We start from the raw sequence: 19080 nt of genomic DNA, 5'->3' as shown, positions 1-19080 counted from the left end.
ATCTGCATTTCCAAGTCTCCGGCAGCATCACTCCTCTTTTTTGTCCCAAGGAAGGAAGGAGATCTCAGGCCATGCATTGATTAAAGGGCACTCAACGCTGTAACAATAAAAACCCCATACCCCCAGCCTTTGATATCGGTTCTGCTTGATCAGCTGGGTTCATCCCAGATATTTACCAAATTGGATCTGAGGGGGGCATACAATTTGGTACGAATAAGAGACGGTGATGAGTGGAAAGCCGTCTTTAAAACTCGTTACGGTCTCTATGAGTACATGGTAATGCCATTCGGCCTGTGCAACGCCCTGGCCACTTTTCAGACTTTCATGAACGACCTGTTAAGTGACATTCTGGATCAATTTGTTGTTGTCTACTTAGATGACAGTCTGGTCTATTCCCGCTCCCTACAGGAGCATATTGGTCATGTTTGTACTGTGTTACAGGGTCTGCGGGAAAACAGTATCTTTGCAAAGGCTGAAAAGTGTGTATTTCATGCCTCAGAGGTTGAATTTCTCAGCTATGACCTCACCAAAAACACCATCCGTATGAGCAAAATCAAAGCGAAGGCTGTTTTGGACTGACCTGCTCCAAATTCAGTAAATCTCTGCAGTCTTTTCTGGGGTTTGCTAATTTTTACAGGCGGTTCATTAATGGTTTCTCTGCCATTTCGTGTCCTTTGACTGCTCTGACCAGTTCCAAGAAAAACTTCCTATGGACTCCGGAAGCACAGACAGCTTTCGAAACCTTGAAACCGCCTTCACTACAGCACCTATGCTAAAACATCCTGATCCTGAAAAGCTGTTTTTTGTGGAAGCCTGGTTTTGCTATCGGTGCTGTTCTCTCACAAATATGTCTTCAATCGGGGGAAAAACAACCAGTGGCTTTCTTCTCTCATAAACTATCACCGTACGAAAAGAACTATATCATAACGGAAAGAGAACTACTGGCCATCAGAGATGCTTTTGCTGAGTGGCGACATCATCTATTGGGAGCTCGCCATTCTGTCACGGTGTATTAAGACCATCGTAGTCTACTGGCTTTTCAATCCATGAAGTGTCTCACTGCCAGATTGGCTCGTTGGCCTCTTTTTTTTCCCAGTACTGTTTTTCAATCACCTACCGCCCAGCTAGGGCACAGGCTTTGGCGGAAGCCCTTTCACAACTACACTCATGTGAGGGGGATCCCCATCCTGACCCCCTTCCGTTGTTATCTGCTAAAGTGAGCTGTGCTTGTTCTGTTCAGCTTCATATGAGAAAGCACATAGAAGACTGGGTTTCGTCCCATCCGGAACAAGTGGCAGATCTGAACCTCAATGTGATTGGTTGTCTTCCCTATATCCAAGGGCGGGTGTTCATTTTACCTGGTCAACCACGTGCTTGGGCACTGCAGTGGTCCCATGACTCGGTAGTAGTGGCTCATCCAGGGCAACAGAAAAAGCTTGAGACCTTGCGATGCTGGGCATGGCGGCCCTCTATGTCCCGTGATGTCATCGAACACTTGGCTACTTGTGCAGTTTGTGCCCAGAGCAAAGCCTCCCGTGCTAAGCCCATGGGGTTGCTACAGCCTTTACCAGTCCCTTACACTCCATGGCAAAGGATATCTATGGATTTCATTGTGGAACTACCAGATGTCAAGGGACTCAACACTATCTGGGTAATTGTAGACTATTTCATGAAATACGCCGTTTTCGTACCATGTGCTGGTTTGCCATCAGCATCGAAACTAGCTGAACTCTTTCAGTCTCATCTCTTTCGGAGATACTACTTACCAGCTATCATTGTCACCGACCGTGGCACCCAGTTTACCCCTCGCTTCTGGAGGGCACTTACGAAGGCATTAGCTATCGATGATTGTTTTTCATCAGCATACCACCCACAAACAGATGGTCAGACAGAGAGGATCAATGCAACATTGTACAATACTTATGCTGTTTGTGTCTCCAGTTTCAACTGTCCTAGTTGTCTGTGTTGTTCCAGGCTGAATTTGCCTATAACAATTCCTTGCACACCTGCACAGGTGTCTCTCCATGTTTTTCCTTATATGGTTTTCATCCAAGGTCCTTGCCTTTGGCCTTTGGCCTTTTGACCCAACCTTACCATTGGACAACCCGGCGGCAACAGCCTGTTAAAGGGACATGGACCAGGTACACCGGGATGTCCGTTCTCATCTGTTGAGATCCCAGGTTTGGTCCAAGAAGCACGCGGATGCTCATAGATCTCCGGCTCCACATTATCAGGTTGGGGTAATTCCTGGTCAACGTGCTTTGTTGCCACATTTTGTGGATCATTACGTCGATGAATCAGTCATCAACCCTGCTGCTGTCAAACTCTCTTTGCCGGTCTCCTGGAGGATACATTCGGTGTTTCACGTCTCATAGATCAAGCATTGCTTACTCAACACGTGTCTGATGGCACATCCCGCTCCTGTCTTGGTTGAGGGTTAGGAAGAGTATATCGTTTCTCGCATTGTAGACCATAGGATTTTGAGAGGGAAAGATTATTATCTGGTGGATTGGAAAGGGTACGGTCCTGAGGACAGGACTAGGGAACCGTTGGCCCATATCCATGCCCCCCACCTCTCGAGTGCCTTTCACAACTCCCTGGGGGTTGCCGGCGCCTTTGGGGGTGGATGCTGTCACGCGTGGGTCCGTGGCTGCGCAGCGGCCTCGGAAAACAACCAAGAACTGACAAAGATCCCACGGCAAGTGTCAGTCCGGCAACCGTTTCATGTGGAGTAAAATGAGGTTGCCATGGAGATTGACAAGTAAGGCATTCCTCTCGAGTCACGTGAGGAACCGGCGTGCACTGCGACGGCCTGTTCACGTTCAGTCTCCACCCTTCCAGGAAGTTAAATAGTCATCCCTTCCTGTGCTCCAGTGCTTCTATTTGAAATTGTATTCTATTCCATTCATCTGACAAACTACTTTTCGTCCCTGCTTGAGACATTTGTGGCTATCCGGATTTTTGACTCCTGCTTCGTTTTTTGGATCTGACTTTGCCTCTCGATTTTGTTTCACCTTTCTGGTAACAGACCTCAGACTGCCTTGACCTGCTTTCTCTTACTGTTTCCATTACAATGCTTACCTGTGTAGGACTCCTCTCCTACTCCAGCCCACTTCCCTCCAGGCTCTGCTTCATGTCCTTCCGCGGCATACGACAGGAGGTCAGCATCACCTTTTGACATCTTCAGTGCTTCTGTCCTTATGCAACTTTAGTTCTACATGCTGCGGTAAGCCCACTGAGCTATTCCTGGGAACAAATTGTATTTCTGTGATCACTCACCCGGCTCCCTCATACCAGTGCTCCCGAACTACCTGTACCATAACGCCTTGCAATTATCGTCTAGTGCACCATCCCGTCACCAGTGCGTCCCTCGTGCCGCCCGGGCTAGAATTCTACACTAACCTTCCCGTTTGTTGTTTTCTCCCACTGTTATTACCTTTGTTTCTGCCAGAGTCCTTCATATTATGGTGGTAAGAACTGAACCCTGACTGGGAGTGGGGTGGTATTAGAGATCGTTCTGCCTAACTAGTACTCATTGCCCCTTGTTTCTTTAGGTTTGGGTATCCTGTCCTTAGCAAGATAATAACCAGGTACTTGTTCCTCTATCTAGTGAGATTGCATGTGTTTATTGGTGTTCGGGCCATTAACGCTTGTGGTTTCTTTTTCAGCATTGGTTTAAGCGGTGCGTGTGTTCCCCGCTCTTTAGTGGGATCAACTCCTCTGTCTGTCTTATAATAACAGCAGAGGGGTGTATCGTAAAAAAGATTTCCCTCAAGTTGTGGAGGCTTGTATTCTGGGAGGTCATTTCGAATCAAGCTCATTGTTGGTCTTGGCTTTGTGGCTTCGTCTACCTTCGAGACGACATCTCCCCTAGCAGTAGAGGTGCAGTGAGTAACAAAGGCCAACTTGAAGGTAGCAATAAAACACTAATGTTTAATAAATTAGTACAAAGTTAAAACAAGTATTAAATCAACAAACATGTGACACAATAATAACAAGTCATACAATTTCATAATATTAACACTGCATGTCATAGGAACAAAATAACAAAAAGGCCTCTTACTGAACAAAAATAATAAAACAGGTGAGTACAAAGCTCAGTGTTAAATCACTGTATACAATGTGCAGTAACTTTACACATAATTCAATTCAGAAGCTCTGAAGTCCTCCAGAGTCATACAGTCTCGACATGTTTCAGTTCTTGTGTCGTGTATACAGAACTTTCTTCAGGAGAGGGGTTCAAATAGAATTCCTATTGTCAAACAATTAGAGTTGGCCAATCAAAAGACCTATCATCAATAAAAGAAAAAGGAGACTGTGTCAGCTACTGGTGCCATGTGTGTCTCAGAGTGAACCCTAAATGGTTTGTGAACCCATGTAACAAGGCAACAATTACCTTGAGACGGTTCTTTTGGGGGCGGACAGCCCTGAAATTGAGGTGTCTAAGGGTAAGCGCAATACTCCTTATGCGTGACTGCAAGAAAAAGCGTAAAATGGCTTTTAAGACGCTAGCAAGTATTGGGGGATAACAGAAATCCACACATAGGAACCACCAAATGGTAAGTGTGTAGCAGAAGAGACCCACCTTATGGTGTCACTGGAATCCAGAAAATTTGGAGACAGGCAATGTCCGAAACCTCTGAGTATGAGGGGCTGGAAAGTACTCTAAATGTAGTCCTCAGAATTAATATAGCTCAACAAATCAAGTAGCCTGTGAAGGTAAAGGTAGCAGCTCAGGATGATCATAAAATGAAATAAAATAAAATACAGTAATGTACAAGAGACTACAATACAGAATAACTAGGACAAACAGTAGCTTACTACAGCTGTCTGTCGAGAAGACGGATCAGGTCTATGTGTACTCTGACGCACTTGTGTCTTTAGAGATAGCGAATATCAGCACTGTGCATCAACAGAAACTACTCCATTCAATTTGATGGTAAATATATACACAGGTAAGTATCGGGCTCAGACACCGCCAGTTAAGCATAATATCGAAAACAATAGATAAAAAATGAAGATACCTTAAATCAATGGGCGTAGCGGGGGGCGCCAGTTTCTTTTAGCTATGTGGTAAGTTCAGCCAGTTTGCCATAATCCCGCTGTGGGAGATAAAAATCAGTAAAAAAATGCATGTAGTGCAGATCCTAAAGGGGAAGCGCTATGGGTGTATGATTGTGTGATTTACCAAGGACTCAAGCCTTACCTAGGCTAACGGTGTTAACAATATCCACAGGAAGATTCTTGAGGTGTCCAGCGCAGGCAGTCTGCAAATACACTCTTGCAGAGGACAGCATCGGCTGCTGTCGGCTAAGATTAACAAGAACCCTGGCATGGTCGTTGCTAGGGAATGAAGGATTCGTAAGTCCTTTGTCTCTGTCTCTAAGATCAAAAGGGAGACAGAAGTCAAAATCCCGGCGGCCATCTTAAAGTAGACCTCAAGACGGGAAATGGGTAGGCGAGTGTGATGGAAGCCACTTGTCTCTAAAAGCTTTACTAGTCGTGGAAGTACAGAGTCACTAATATCTGATAAGATAGTCAGGGTGTACATTTAGGACATGAATAACAAATGACATTTCGTAGCTCAAAACCCCAGTCAGTGGATATAGTACATTGCAAATACCAATGACAGTGAGAAAAAGCAGTCCAACAAATCATAGTAATGTATTAATTGCTATAAGCTTTCTACATCACGTGTATGGAACGGGTCAACTAAATTTAGGACATGCATAAAAAATGACATTTCGTAGCTCAGACACCCAGTCGGTGGACATACTACATTGCAAATGCCAGTGACAGTGAGAGAAGGCAGTCCAACAGATCATTGTAATGTATCAATTGCTATATGCCTTCTACATCGCATGTATGGAGCGGGCAAATATTTAAAAGGCTCTGATGTATGCTAACAGACAAACCATGTGCGAGCTTCCTTATTTCAAACACAGACATCAATCAATAAATACACAGAGGATAATTGCATATTAGTTGTAATAGGTAACATAACAAATGAAAAACATCAGCATTCATAAATTAGTATGCAGTTGGTGGGGAACTCCAACCTCTAAATTATTATCTTATCTTACAAGCATAGAGTGAGTATAGGCACCTTATAATCTGTTCCTAAATCTGTTCCTAAACTGTGTTTAGTTATTAAGTTTGTGCCACTCAATTGAGTCGCTAAGACCATTTAATTCACTCCTCATTCTGAAAATCATTTCTGGTTCCATTTTGAGTAGTATACGGTACAAATGAGTACCTGTACCTCCTTTAGATGTTTGTAAGATTGTCCAAGTGAACTCTTGGAAACCGTGGTTCAAAGCCATGAAGTGTTTAACCATGGGTGCATTTTTGATTTTATTTTTTCGGCAACTTCTACGCTGATAAATTCAAGTTTTAGCCTTTCTAGTGGTCATACCCACATTTACAGCGAATAAGGTATACCACATGGTTGGTGTTGCAATTGGACATAGTTTTTGTTTCCAGGGTCTGTTAGTTCCTATGTCGACCTCTGTTGTCTTCTTGGTGAGTTTACACACCTCGCACTGGCCGCAGGGATGGTGTCTAACGATAGGGTCGAAACCCCACCTTGCGGTAATGCTTGGCTGTGGAGTGAATATAGATCTGAGTTTGCTGCTGCTGACCCTGTTCCCAATGGATGTGCTTTTCTTGAAGGCAAACATTGGTTTGGACATAAATACCTCCTTGGTTTCTAAGATCTTCAGTGTTTTCGTATGATAGATTAAAATTTTAGACTTTGGTCGGTGAACATGTTCACACATGCCAATCTTTTCTCTGATTTCTTCTGAGGTTTGTCTTCCAGTAAAGCTTCCCTATGGTTGTTGAAGGCTCGCTTGGCCACTTTGTTTACCATTTTCTTGGGGTAACCTTGTTGACATAGTCTTTTGGTCAAGGTTCTCGCTTCTGCTTCATAGATCATGGTGTTGGAGATGTTCCTTTTGAGGCGCAAGAACTGTCCAAAGGGGTGATTATCCCTCAGATGTTTTACATTACATTTACATTATGGCTAGAATAATCCAATAGAGAGTTCCTGTCTGTGGGTTTGTGAAATGGTTTGATCTTTAGTACTCCCTGTTGATGAAAGATGGTTATGTCAAGGAAGTTGGTGTTGAAGTTATTGCTAGTGAACGTGAACTTCAGATGTCGATTTAGGCTGTTGAGCCACTGAAAACATTCTTTAGCAGTCTCTAGTGACCCCAAACAGACAATCAGACAACCAGTATATCATCAATATACCATTTCCATTTGGTGATGTGTTGTTTATAGGGATTGGTCTCGCTATAAATGTATAGTTTCTTGAAAATCTCCACAACTAGATTAGCCAGACTCAGGGCCATGGTCGCCCCCATGGTGGTACTCTCCACTTGTTGGTAGAATCTACTGTTGAATTCAAAGTAATTCTTAGTGAGGGCCATCTCCACACACCAGATGAGGAAAGAGGATGGGACAGGTTCATGATCATCTCGAGTCAACAGGATTTCTTCGATGGTTCCTAGTGTGGCCTGTTGTGGAATATTTGTATAGAGAGATACAATGTCCAAGCACAGCAGCAGAGATGTCTCCAGGTCAAAAGTAAGATTTTAGAACTGGTTAATGGCGTCCATGCATCACCTTCAAAATATTGAATGCACAGTGTGAGACGTAGTGTTTTCTGTGTCAAGGTACACGTATATGGGCCTGTTGTGACATTGGCCCATGTGCACTCATCCGTGCATGTGAATGATGCACCTTGCATCCATTGCGGTAGATGGGCATTGCCCTACAGATGGCACTTTGCGTCATTCACAATGTATGCAACAACAATCATCATGTATTTGTCTATGTGCTGACGATGCCCATGCAATTGCCGCTGTAGAGATGGCGTTAGGCCATGTTACGCCCTATGACCATGTATTGTCAGGGAATGGCTTTCACAGGTGCCTTGATTGTGTTCTGCTACCTTACATGCCAGGATGTCATGTGGAGTCACCTGAGTTCAGTATGTGCACTGGGGGGAGTCAGCCATGGCTCATCACCTGTTCATTGTTTTATTGGTGATGCATCATGGGACTTGCAGTTGTGTCACATCACACCTCATTCCGTTCCCTGTGTGAGTCACAGTGTTATGTCTTTGTCAGATTGACTACTACTTACCCACAAACCAGATAAGCTGTCATCTGTGTGTGTCCATGTTTGCTGGTAGGGTGCTGCTCCTCTGTATCGTGGCATCATGCGCAGCAGTGGCTGATTGTGAGGGGCCGAATCACATGTAATTTGGACATTTGTGGAATGGTACTGTTTCCTTTTACAGTTAACCCGCTCCATTGCCTGGGTGGGCACCAATGCCACATGCGTACAGTCCAATGTCGCTATGGTGTTGGGGAAATGGGCAATGGTGTAGAAACATGCCTTTGGCTGATATGGAGATGTGCTGATGCGCATGCCTCAGGAGCGCATCCAGGACTTGTTACAGAACCTTTGAGAAATGTGTCTGGGGCATCCCATGCAGCATCCCAACAGTGCGCTGGAATCCGCCCGTGGCACAGAAGTGTAGGATGGCAATATGTTTTAGCAGGGGGAAGAGTGTGGCAGTTCGGTTTGGAATGGCACTATGGAGATCATCCTGGATCGAGGTGAGCAGGCCTGTGATTTTGGGATCGTCCAAACGGTATAGTGCCACTAACAGATTTTCGTGCTTCTGAAAAATAAACTGCCCACCTGGGCCACTGTCCATTGATTTTCATTAACTTTGCTAGTCAAAAGAGATGATTCTGCTTGATTTACAATTGTTATTTGATAATCGTTACAAGCAGCCCACATGTGTTTCAACCTTTCAAAAAAGATCTTCCTCAGGGCTTCTGAATTCCTTATTAAGAGGTAAAATTGGTGGTAAATCCGTTAGCACCGCTATTATCTCTATGCTGAGTTATGCCCACTCAAAAAGTGGCATTAATTCCACCAACAGAATTACCATCAGTGGAATTACCACTAGCAGTATTTCCTCCAAGAATTTGCAGAGTTAGCGATGAGGCTAATTCCGTCTGTGGAATTACCACCCAAACAAAACGAAATGTATTTCTGCTGTACCATGAGTGTAAATTCAGTAGAATTACCACCAAAAATCGGTGGTAATTCAGCCACCAACACAGTGCAGTTACCTCTACTGAAAAGGTGGCGGTAAATGCATACAGGTGATGGAAATCAAGGGACGGGTGCACCAGATCCACTCTGTAGGGCAATGCCCACCCACTGCAATGTATGCAGGGTGTGCCATCCACATGCACAGATGAGCGCACATGGGGCAACATCACAAAAGGCTCATATATATGTACCTCCAACACACAAACCGCTGTGTCTCACAGTTTCATTAAATGATTTGTAGTTGACTGATGCTATCCACAGTTACCCTGGCTGATGACACCTGTGAGGAACCCTGTTACACAACACAAGGCTCCTAATATGAGGCACATAGGAGGACCAGGACATGCATTGAGCACATCTTTGAATTTCTGAAAGCCAGGTGCCTCCCCCACACAGGTGGTGCCCTCATGTACATCCCTGAAAAAGCTGGTAAAATTGTAGTCATATACACTATGTTGCACAACATATGAATATGAAGGAACATTCAAATGCCACCAGATGAGGACCATTCCCCCATGGCTCTGATGAGGAAGACATTGCAGGTGAATAAAGGGCACCTCAGGACATACCTGGAGAGGTGAGAGAAAGAGGAATGGTCCACCATGACCTCACTGACAATTTTGTTTTTTACTTAGCACATATGCAACTCTGATGCCACTGAATATTTACTGAATCCACATGTAGCACCACCATGGAATGAACACTGTCTAAATAATCAAGACACAACAGTAATTTGTATTCAGATTAATTAACCCTGATCCCCAACTCCATCACCCACCACATGATCACCAACTCCATCACCCACCCCACACCCTTATTCCCAACTCAATCACCCACCCCACTTCCTGATCCCCAACTCAATCACCCACCCACACCCTCATTCTGTCCCATGTACTGCACACTAGCGTTTCCTTTTGTTCCCTTTTTTGCACAGGCAGGGCAGCATAGGACATACAGCGATGTGAGCGTCTGGGCGACTTGCTGTCCATCAACGCCTCAGTAGGGGAAGCAGAAACTGAACTGACTGACACACTGCCCTGGATGTGTCACATTGATTCCCTGGCCATCGTCACATGTGATGCTGAGATCTGTTCTGCAAGCTCCCTCACCCTGTGGCTGATGAGCTGTTGCTTGTGGGCTCTGTGCACTGTACTCCAGCATAGCGGATCAATGGATCTGGACATCCGCCCTGCGGCTGGCTGGATAACATTAGGCATGGCCTGTGAATGGCACAATTGCTGTTGTGAAATGGCATGCATTTATGCCTACCGTTCGTCCATTCTCTCTTGCCGTTCCCAAATGTCCTGCAATGTGGGGCCCAGCTCTGATTGAGGAGATGGTTGTGGGTCAAGATTCACATCTGTGGTGCACGGCCTGGCTGCTCTGCCTGGTTATCTGACTCGCTGTCTTGCTGTGAGTGGAGGGCACAGTGAGATGACAAAGGGGAGGACCACAAGTGCAGGGGGGGAGGATTTCAGTGAGAATTGTCACACAGGTGAATGTGGTGGACTGGAGGTGGAAGAGAATGACTCTGATGGCACGTTGGCAGCGGGTGCAGTGGGCTGGGCACATGGCTAGCTGTTGTCACCACTCGAACCAGTGTGTGGTTCTCCTGTGACCCCAGCAGTTGTGAGGGGAGCCCCTTTTGCAGGTGGAGATGCAGAATCACTGATGGCATGAGTAGGTCTTTCAGTTGTGTCCGGTGTGCTAGTGGCAATTGCCTTGGATCTTTTCTTAGGGAGATAAGAATCCACTCCTGGCTGAGGCATGACCTGTGGCCTTTGTGGCACCCGAGCTTAGGGCCTTTAGGAACGTGCATATGTAATGGGTGGGATCATACAGAATAACTCTGAGTCCAAATAACCAAATCAACTCAGGAAGTACTGTTTTATTAACAATGATCTAAAACAGGGAGTTTAAAACGAACATCTATGGACGTAAGCTCAGTCTCTCTCAGCGATCTTTACACAAACAATAGCTTTTATAACAAAAATACGTCAGAGGCGATGTGATACTACATGGCAATAATGAAAAACCTATCAAGGGGGTCAGGATTGGCTAAAGGGGAACAATTGAGCAGGGCCATCTTAAGCACTTTTGGGGCCCGGGGCATGGACAACCTTGGGGCCCCCTCCACCAAACCAAAGGGATTGAGGTATCTGAATATCTGGTCATGCCCCTCTCATCGCGATCACTACCCATAGCATGATATGCAGACTTTCAGCAATCAAAATAAGCATGGTTAATCCCTTTATCCTATTCATTCTTGATGTAACAAGATCAATTTCTGGACCCTCACCATATTGATGCTGTGCTTGTTTTTATAGCAACTGCTATCTAGTGCAGGTACATTGCTGACAATCGCACCTGATGTGCTACACAACAATGTACAGGTTATCAATCTCAGACATAGGAAATGCTTAATTTGCTTGCTGGAACTTGGTTTTGTAATCTTGCATATGAACACAGATCTCTGCAATGAGTGCTTAACACACTGAGCTATCTTCTGAACCATCCCAGCAATCGAATGCATCAATATACATTTCAACTTTGGCTATTGCACATGATCAATATGATCCCCACAGAAAGGTCAGACTGCTACTGGAGTGGTGCCATAGGGAATGCACAAACAATGCATACCACAGTGAACAAAAAGCATTACACAATGAATTCATCAGAGCAGTTGGTTTGGCCTCAGCAGTACTCCATAAAATATCCTGATGAATGCCATTTATGTTTGGTGAATAACAGAAACTGACTTCTTTAAATCAGGCAGCCTTGAGGGGCCCCCTTCAAGGTGGGGCCCTGGGGTAGGTGCCCCTTTTGTCCACCCTAAAAGACGTCTCTGCAATTGAGTGTACCTTCTATAGGAACTAGGATTGTGATTGGCTGTCCACTATCAGGTCGACAACATATGCCTACCTCTAAAACATGTCATCTTCAGAAACAGTTTGTCATTGCTCTTCAAACTATAAAACCCTTCAATATATGGACTAATATAATTGGTTGGCACGATTGTGCTATGTGTGGAACATTCGGTTCACTTAGCAGCACATAAGCCCAGACCCAGGCGCAAGGAGATGGGGCATGACACTACCACCCCACCCAATTAGCCCAGCTTCTCTCATCTCCCATGCCTTCTGCCATGAAGATTGTCTTTGTACTTGGCCTTGCAAAGTATCCTTGTCTTTGACAATGCAGAGGAGTGAGGGCACTCACTATCATGTCTAGGACTCCAAATTCGAACTCTATTTCCATCCTTGGCTAACGTGACAGGAGACCATGATTTGGTCCATTTTGCAGGTTTTTAATGCTCTAAATGAATTAAACTTGGCACTCTTGGTGTTCTTTATTTGCACCATAACAAGGGATGATTCATCCTGCGCAGGTTCGATCATTTCCAGAATAGATAGCTGACGCTGGCTGTTTCATTCTTGACTGCAGGCCAGACAACCTTGCCATGCAGCTCCACAATTCTGCTTATTCTTTCAGCGAGACAGTTTTTTCCTTCCTGCTGCATGGGTCCTAGCTTACTAATGGGTATCACTACATAATATCTCCAACAAAAATATCGCCGTAGATATGGCCGTTTGGTTCGTCATAGATGATATTTTTGTTGGGGATATTATGTGGGAGTGGAGGATGTGAGGTGTCCCCCGCACATTAAAAAATGATGCAGGGGTCGCAGAGGTGTCCCCCGCAGGGTCCATGTGTGAATTTTGCCGCAAAAATATTGTGATGCAAAAATATTGCAATATTTTTGTGGCGAAATTCACATATGGATCCTGCGGGGGACACCCCAGCAATCCCCGCATCATTTCCCCTTATGCGGAACCAAACGGCCATATCTACAGCAATAGTTTTGGTGGGGATATTAAACTCCCGGACCCATTATACCATTTAAAGGGAGCGGGGACACCCCCTCAACACACCCTCCCCTTAAATGGTATAATGGGGTACACCTTTACCGGGTCAAACCACAGCATTTTTGCCACATTTTTTTTACTGGCAACATTTTTACTGCAATTTTATTACCCGATAACCTAAATGAATGATACCGATGTCCAGCTTCTATACAATGGTGGCTTCACCTGCGTCTGTTCTATAATGACTTAGTCTACCTTGTGTTTCAGCATCTGTACATCTATTGAATAGTTGATTTTCTGCAGCACCTTTGGCATGTGTAATGTTCGTATTTAAAAGTTCACTCGATTCTTTACTTCGTCATTAGTTTCTTTAGGATCTATACATCCTGTTCAGTCAGTATCTCGTAACGCCGTACATACTTTTTGTGACATCACTAGCTCCTTTTCTTTGCTCTCTCTCATATTCCTTCAGGGAGTTCTCGGGTAGATTGTCATCACTTTGGGCATACATTCAGTAGGGCTGTCTCAATGGGTTTCTACTTTTGAAAATACACTGCGGTATTGGCACAACCGCTGGTGTCAAACACGGCATGGTCTCATGTCTCCAAAATATAGGAGGAACGGGGTGGGGTCTCCTGCAGAGGTATACAGCTGTTCCTCTACATTCCCCCCTCCGGTCGAGTCCTCGACCACCCCCTCAAGCATTTCTACATTTTGGTATTTTCTCTTGAAGAAGTGTTTCTCAGGTGTCCATATTTATATCACCCCGCTTAGGGTGCCAGTTGATTTTACATGTGCATCTACACTCCAGGTCATTTAGTTACATTGTCCATTTGGAGTACAATAGACCCATTAAGCCACATACGTCTTATGATTCTTTGGGTACAGAAACTTTGTTCCCTCAGGTGCCATGATGCTATCCTTTATGTATTTTCTGACAGCTTCGTCAGTCAGCACCTTGGCCTTTGGTTTGTCATTGGCATCAATCATGATCTTCATTCCCACTACTTTCTTTGCCATTTTCTTACAATCACCATCTTGACTATACAGAATCCTAACATTACTAGCACTAGTATAATTCCAAGAATCTTGAATAGATTTTACAACCACTGAGGAATCCATGAAAACAAGGAGGTAAACAAACCATCATCTTCAATGTACTCTGTCTTATCTTCTATCTTGGTATGCAGGGGTATCAACATCGATATGGCTTCTGTCAAGGTCCCATTCTGGCCATCGTGAGAAGGTATAAATATGCAACATGATTGCCCAATTTTGGCACAAACTCCTCCTTCCATCACTGTGATCATATCAAGGACATATCTATTCTGGGGGTCATCAATCGTATGGCCCTCCGCTCTCCTTTGATGGCTTTGAATCCCTTTATGGTAGGTTTACTTGTCTGCAGTAGCTCCCATTTGGTAATTTGCAACCATTTGGTGTTCGCCACTGTTTGAATGCAGCCATAAATATAGCTGTCATTATCATAGTAGTCTTACTAAACATGATTTGGCTGAGAAATAATTTTCTTTTTTCATCCATCAGACTTCAAGTGATCTTCTTTTTCTCAAATGGTCATTCACTTTTTGGATTTCACCAATGTTTATGTCGCTATGAGGAATCACTAATGCTGGAACATGGATGAGCACCAGGGAACACACTCCGCCCCAATCCTTGGGCAACTTCATACAGGCTGTAGATCCACAAGCACAATATCGATCTATAAGGACATCGGCCCCGCCTCTCATTCTGGGAACATCAATTGTGGTTTTGCATTCTTTGCTATATGCCACATGGTGCTTTCCATGGCTTCGGAAACATAGTGTTGCATTAACCAATGGGATTACAACTACTGGGCCTGATTCGTCTTTTACCCATGTCAGTAACTTGGAGTGCTTGGCCCACGACTTTAAGCATCCATCATTCACTCTCTACACTTCTTGTACATATTCCGTTTTCAGCCACTGAGCTGCACAGGACATCATTACTTCTTCCCATCCCTTCTTGGTATGTACTCGTCCATAGATCAATAGTTGTGTTCGTTCCCAACATCCAGGTGATCCTGCTATTTCCGTCACATCAGGACACTTTATTCTATTCATTACTTCAATGATCACCTCATCCTGTCCTGCAGCAGGATACACAAGCATTTTGTCTCTCCATCCAGGCTCCTTCTCCATTCGTATAGTCTTAATATAGTCAACCTGGTATGGAAATGATTATCTTGATCTCCATCGCAAGGTTGTCCAACTTCCTTGGAACTGTCCTAGTACATGCTGCAAGATGGGTGGATGATTTTGCATGGTATGCTGATACCTCCTTTGAAATGAAAGTTCTTATTCTATTTGTGGCATAGGGGATGAGAGAGCAGATATAGTGTTATGAGGAGCCAGTTTTGTTGGTCCCTATGGCATAGATGGTGTTATATTTCTACAGAGACTTTTCCTACTCCCAAGATGGTGCCCGTTATTTTAGGTGCATGCCCAGCCTCTCTGAAACTTCCTGGTTGGGAGCCTCCTCCCCTTGCATCACAGTCTCTTCATCTACGGGCTTGTCAGAGGACACTCTGCATTGCAACTTTCAGTACACAACACTCGTAAATTTGCCACTTTGCTGTCTCTTTGTTTCCCTATACTTTACATTCTTGTTAGAAAGCAAATCTCCTCTTGTTCTTCCATAGTCATTGCGATCTGCTCCCTTCAGCGGCTTCAACTCACGATAAATCAAGACACCATTACATTTGTGCTTCCCCTCGTTACACGTTATATTGAAACCAATCCGTTCCCATTCGGGTGCTCGGATCGCTACCATCAAACTTTAAGGTGCTCAGATCACTATCATCAAACTTTAATACTCTATTAGGATTCATTTCAGGCCCAAGGAAATCTTTGCACAGTCATAGTACGCCATTGTATGTCAAGATTACATTTGTTCTTCCGTGTAAGGATGCACAGGTTAGTATGGCAACCTGCATGCTTATGCTTCAGTCTTACCTACAAGGTTAACCATTATCGATTGTGCCAGCAGAGCTATTCTAAATCACAAAGACTTTAACAATTCTTGAATGTGCCGGGACACGGTTGGCAAGCACCTTCATGCTGACTCCCGAAAACATCTGAACACAGCTACAGAGATATAGTTAGATATTGCAGTGTTCAGCTACACAAATTTCCTTCCGCCTTCATAATTGTTCCCATAGCAACACAAGACGCTATTCACGTCGTTCAGATACAACCAAGCTCGTCTTCCCAAAATCTTAACAGCTGAAGGAGAAACTTCTTCAACAAGGAATGGGCCGTTAAAGCAAGGCTCATGCCTATTCCAGGTTAAGTGTTTGAGGTCCTCAAAATATAACTTAGGTGGTGGTAATAGTTCACTCTAATTGGTTGCCAAATTATCTTCTTTCGTGTTCCTAGACCTTCCCCCTGATGCTTGTCTTGATCTGAAATGAAAGAAATACTGGTAGTCATGCATGTCAAATAATCATGCATTTCATCACCTAGAATTTTAGCTACACTCTGGGCATCACTCCTGATCCTAGATGGAGGTGTAAGGGGTGTTCTCATTTGATGCCCTGTTGCTAGATCATGCGGGATGAGGTGGTGGTCCGACCCTGGCTGATTTCAAAGGGCATATAAGGCCAGGGGTAGGCAATAGAGCCATCCCTTTTGCAAAGTCAATTTAATCTTGGCAATCCTCTCTTTGAGGAGGCCATTACGTCAATCACATATTCTGTTTGCTTGCAGGTGATACACAGAGGTGAACCTGTGCTTTATACTTAATAAAAGCCATATTTGTTCGAATAGCTCATTGACAAAATGTGGGCCATTATCGGACCTTAGTACTTCGCACACACCCCACCTCGGAAAAACCTTGCGTAATAGAAACTTTGCTGTGCAAGTGGCATCAGGGTGTGCACACTGACCTGCTTCGATCCACCTAGAGAAGGGGCACACCACCACTAATAGATTCCTATATCCATTACATGCCTGCAGCATATCGACATAGTCGATATGTAAATATTGAAACGGACCATTCGGTTGAGGTATTAATCCTCTAATCATTCTCAGGGTATGCCCAGCAGTAAACTTTTGACACACGATGCAAACATTGCAACGTGTTCCAAAAAATTAGGAATAGACAAGTCTTCTGCAATATTGGCAGCAAGACTTTCTCTTGTTACATGCATGGGGTAATACAGCTGTTCAAGCACAACTTTCAACAAAGCTATTGGCATTACTGGCTTCCCAGTGCTATCCTGTCACCAAAAAGCTTCTGTGAGGGACAAAGTAGACCCCCTTCATTTCCGTAGTTCTTGTTCTTCCTGTGGTACACTTCACTAAATATCTATTAGTTGTGTTATTGACAGCAAATTAAACCCTTCTTGTATCAACATGGCTGTAGTCTAATTTTCTTTGATATCCTCGGTATCAAAACTCAACATTTTTGGAGAATATGCAACCCTTTTGGCTTCTATGTCTATGTCTTTGTTTCCACAAGAGATAAAGTCTGTTTGCTTAGTATGCGATGTGCATTTTACAACCACTATGGCCACTGGGAGTTGTAGTTCTTTAATGAGTCTATCCAATAAGGACTCATGCTACACTGCAGAGCCATCTGTGCTGAGATAGCCCCTCCTTTTCCAAAATGACACCCCTGCATTTACGGTTGATGTCACATAGGAAGATTCACTTTACACTGTCACTTCCTGCCCTTCATGTTTCTCAAGCATGACAATAAGCGCTACTAATTCTGCTGTTTGCACTGAAAAATTAGACAGTGGCCATTCACTCACCACTACTTCAAATTCTCTGTTCAATCTGTGTTTTACTACCGGAGCACCCGAATACCTTTCCCCACTCATCTGATCAATTTTTGAAGAACCATCAATAAGAGAATCTCCCCTCCCGCCAAAACATTCTCTTTCACAATGGGTATATCATCATAATATTCAAAATAATTGGCACAGTCATGCACATGATCATCGTCATCTACTGGCTCAGCTATGAACATCTTACAATTTCAATAGTTGAGTTGGAAATGATTACCTCATACACTGAAGCTTTTTGAGATGTTAATGTGCCCTTGGGCTTCTCTAAAATGGCAAACAAGACATGCTCCACATAAAGGGTCATAGAACAGCCCATGACAATACTTCTCAATTGCAAGCAGAGCAGCTGCCAAAGATTGTTCACTAGGGAAGTGTCCTCTTATAATTGGGTCTAAAATCCCACTGTAATATGCCAAAGGTTTATAACCTAATGTGGTTCTTTGTGTAAGTACTGCTGTCATTACTGCCCCATTTGTGTGTGAAAACAAATAAAATGTCTCGCCATAATTGGGAATCCATAAAACAGGAGCTGTACAAATTGCCTTTTTCAACTCCTCAAATCCTTCCTCCATTTTGTCTGTCCATTCTATTTTTGTTTTACCAACTTGTGCTTTCTTTAATGCTTGCCGAAGTGGCTTTGTGTACATGCTATAATCAAACACCCAAGCTCTAATAAAATTGCACAAAACCAGAAACTGCTGCATTTGTATCATTGTGTTTGTTTTTGACTTCCCCTTACTGAGACAAGACCCATTGCATAAGCAATCCACAACATTTTTTACAATCCCGGGCAGACTTACTCGTGTAATCCGGACGCTATGTCTGTCCTTGTGAATTTCCATTTGACTAAAAAAAACATAGACATAGAGGGCAGATTGCGTATGCAATGGGTCTTGTCTCAGTAAGGGGAAGTTAGGGTGCCCCTCTGTTCGGGTTCAGCAAGTCTCCCGTCCTGCATGGACCGATTTTATCTAAATGGACATGATGTGACACAAGTAAACCACAGGGTTCTGCCGTGTCTAACGCGTGCTCCCACGGGGATACCAGTATGTTGGCCATGGTGGGGTACAGCAATCGCGTCCTTGTATGTTTTTGTAATAGGCTGACTCATTAGGAGGTATGTTCAAAACTGAGTTGATTCCTCTTTTTGTACTACGCTAGCGCATGGTGGTGGTAGCAGAGTTTCCTTAAATAGTGACCAACAGTGACTTGTAGCAATTGGTAACAGTACCAATGGATTCTGAC

Source organism: Ambystoma mexicanum, chromosome 11, assembly GCF_040938575.1.
Source record: "Ambystoma mexicanum isolate Mex_15411 chromosome 11, UKY_AmexF1_1, whole genome shotgun sequence".
Taxonomy (NCBI): Eukaryota; Metazoa; Chordata; class Amphibia; order Caudata; family Ambystomatidae; genus Ambystoma; species Ambystoma mexicanum.
The sequence above is the reverse complement of the archived record's forward strand: the minus strand, read 5'-3'. Positions refer to the sequence as shown.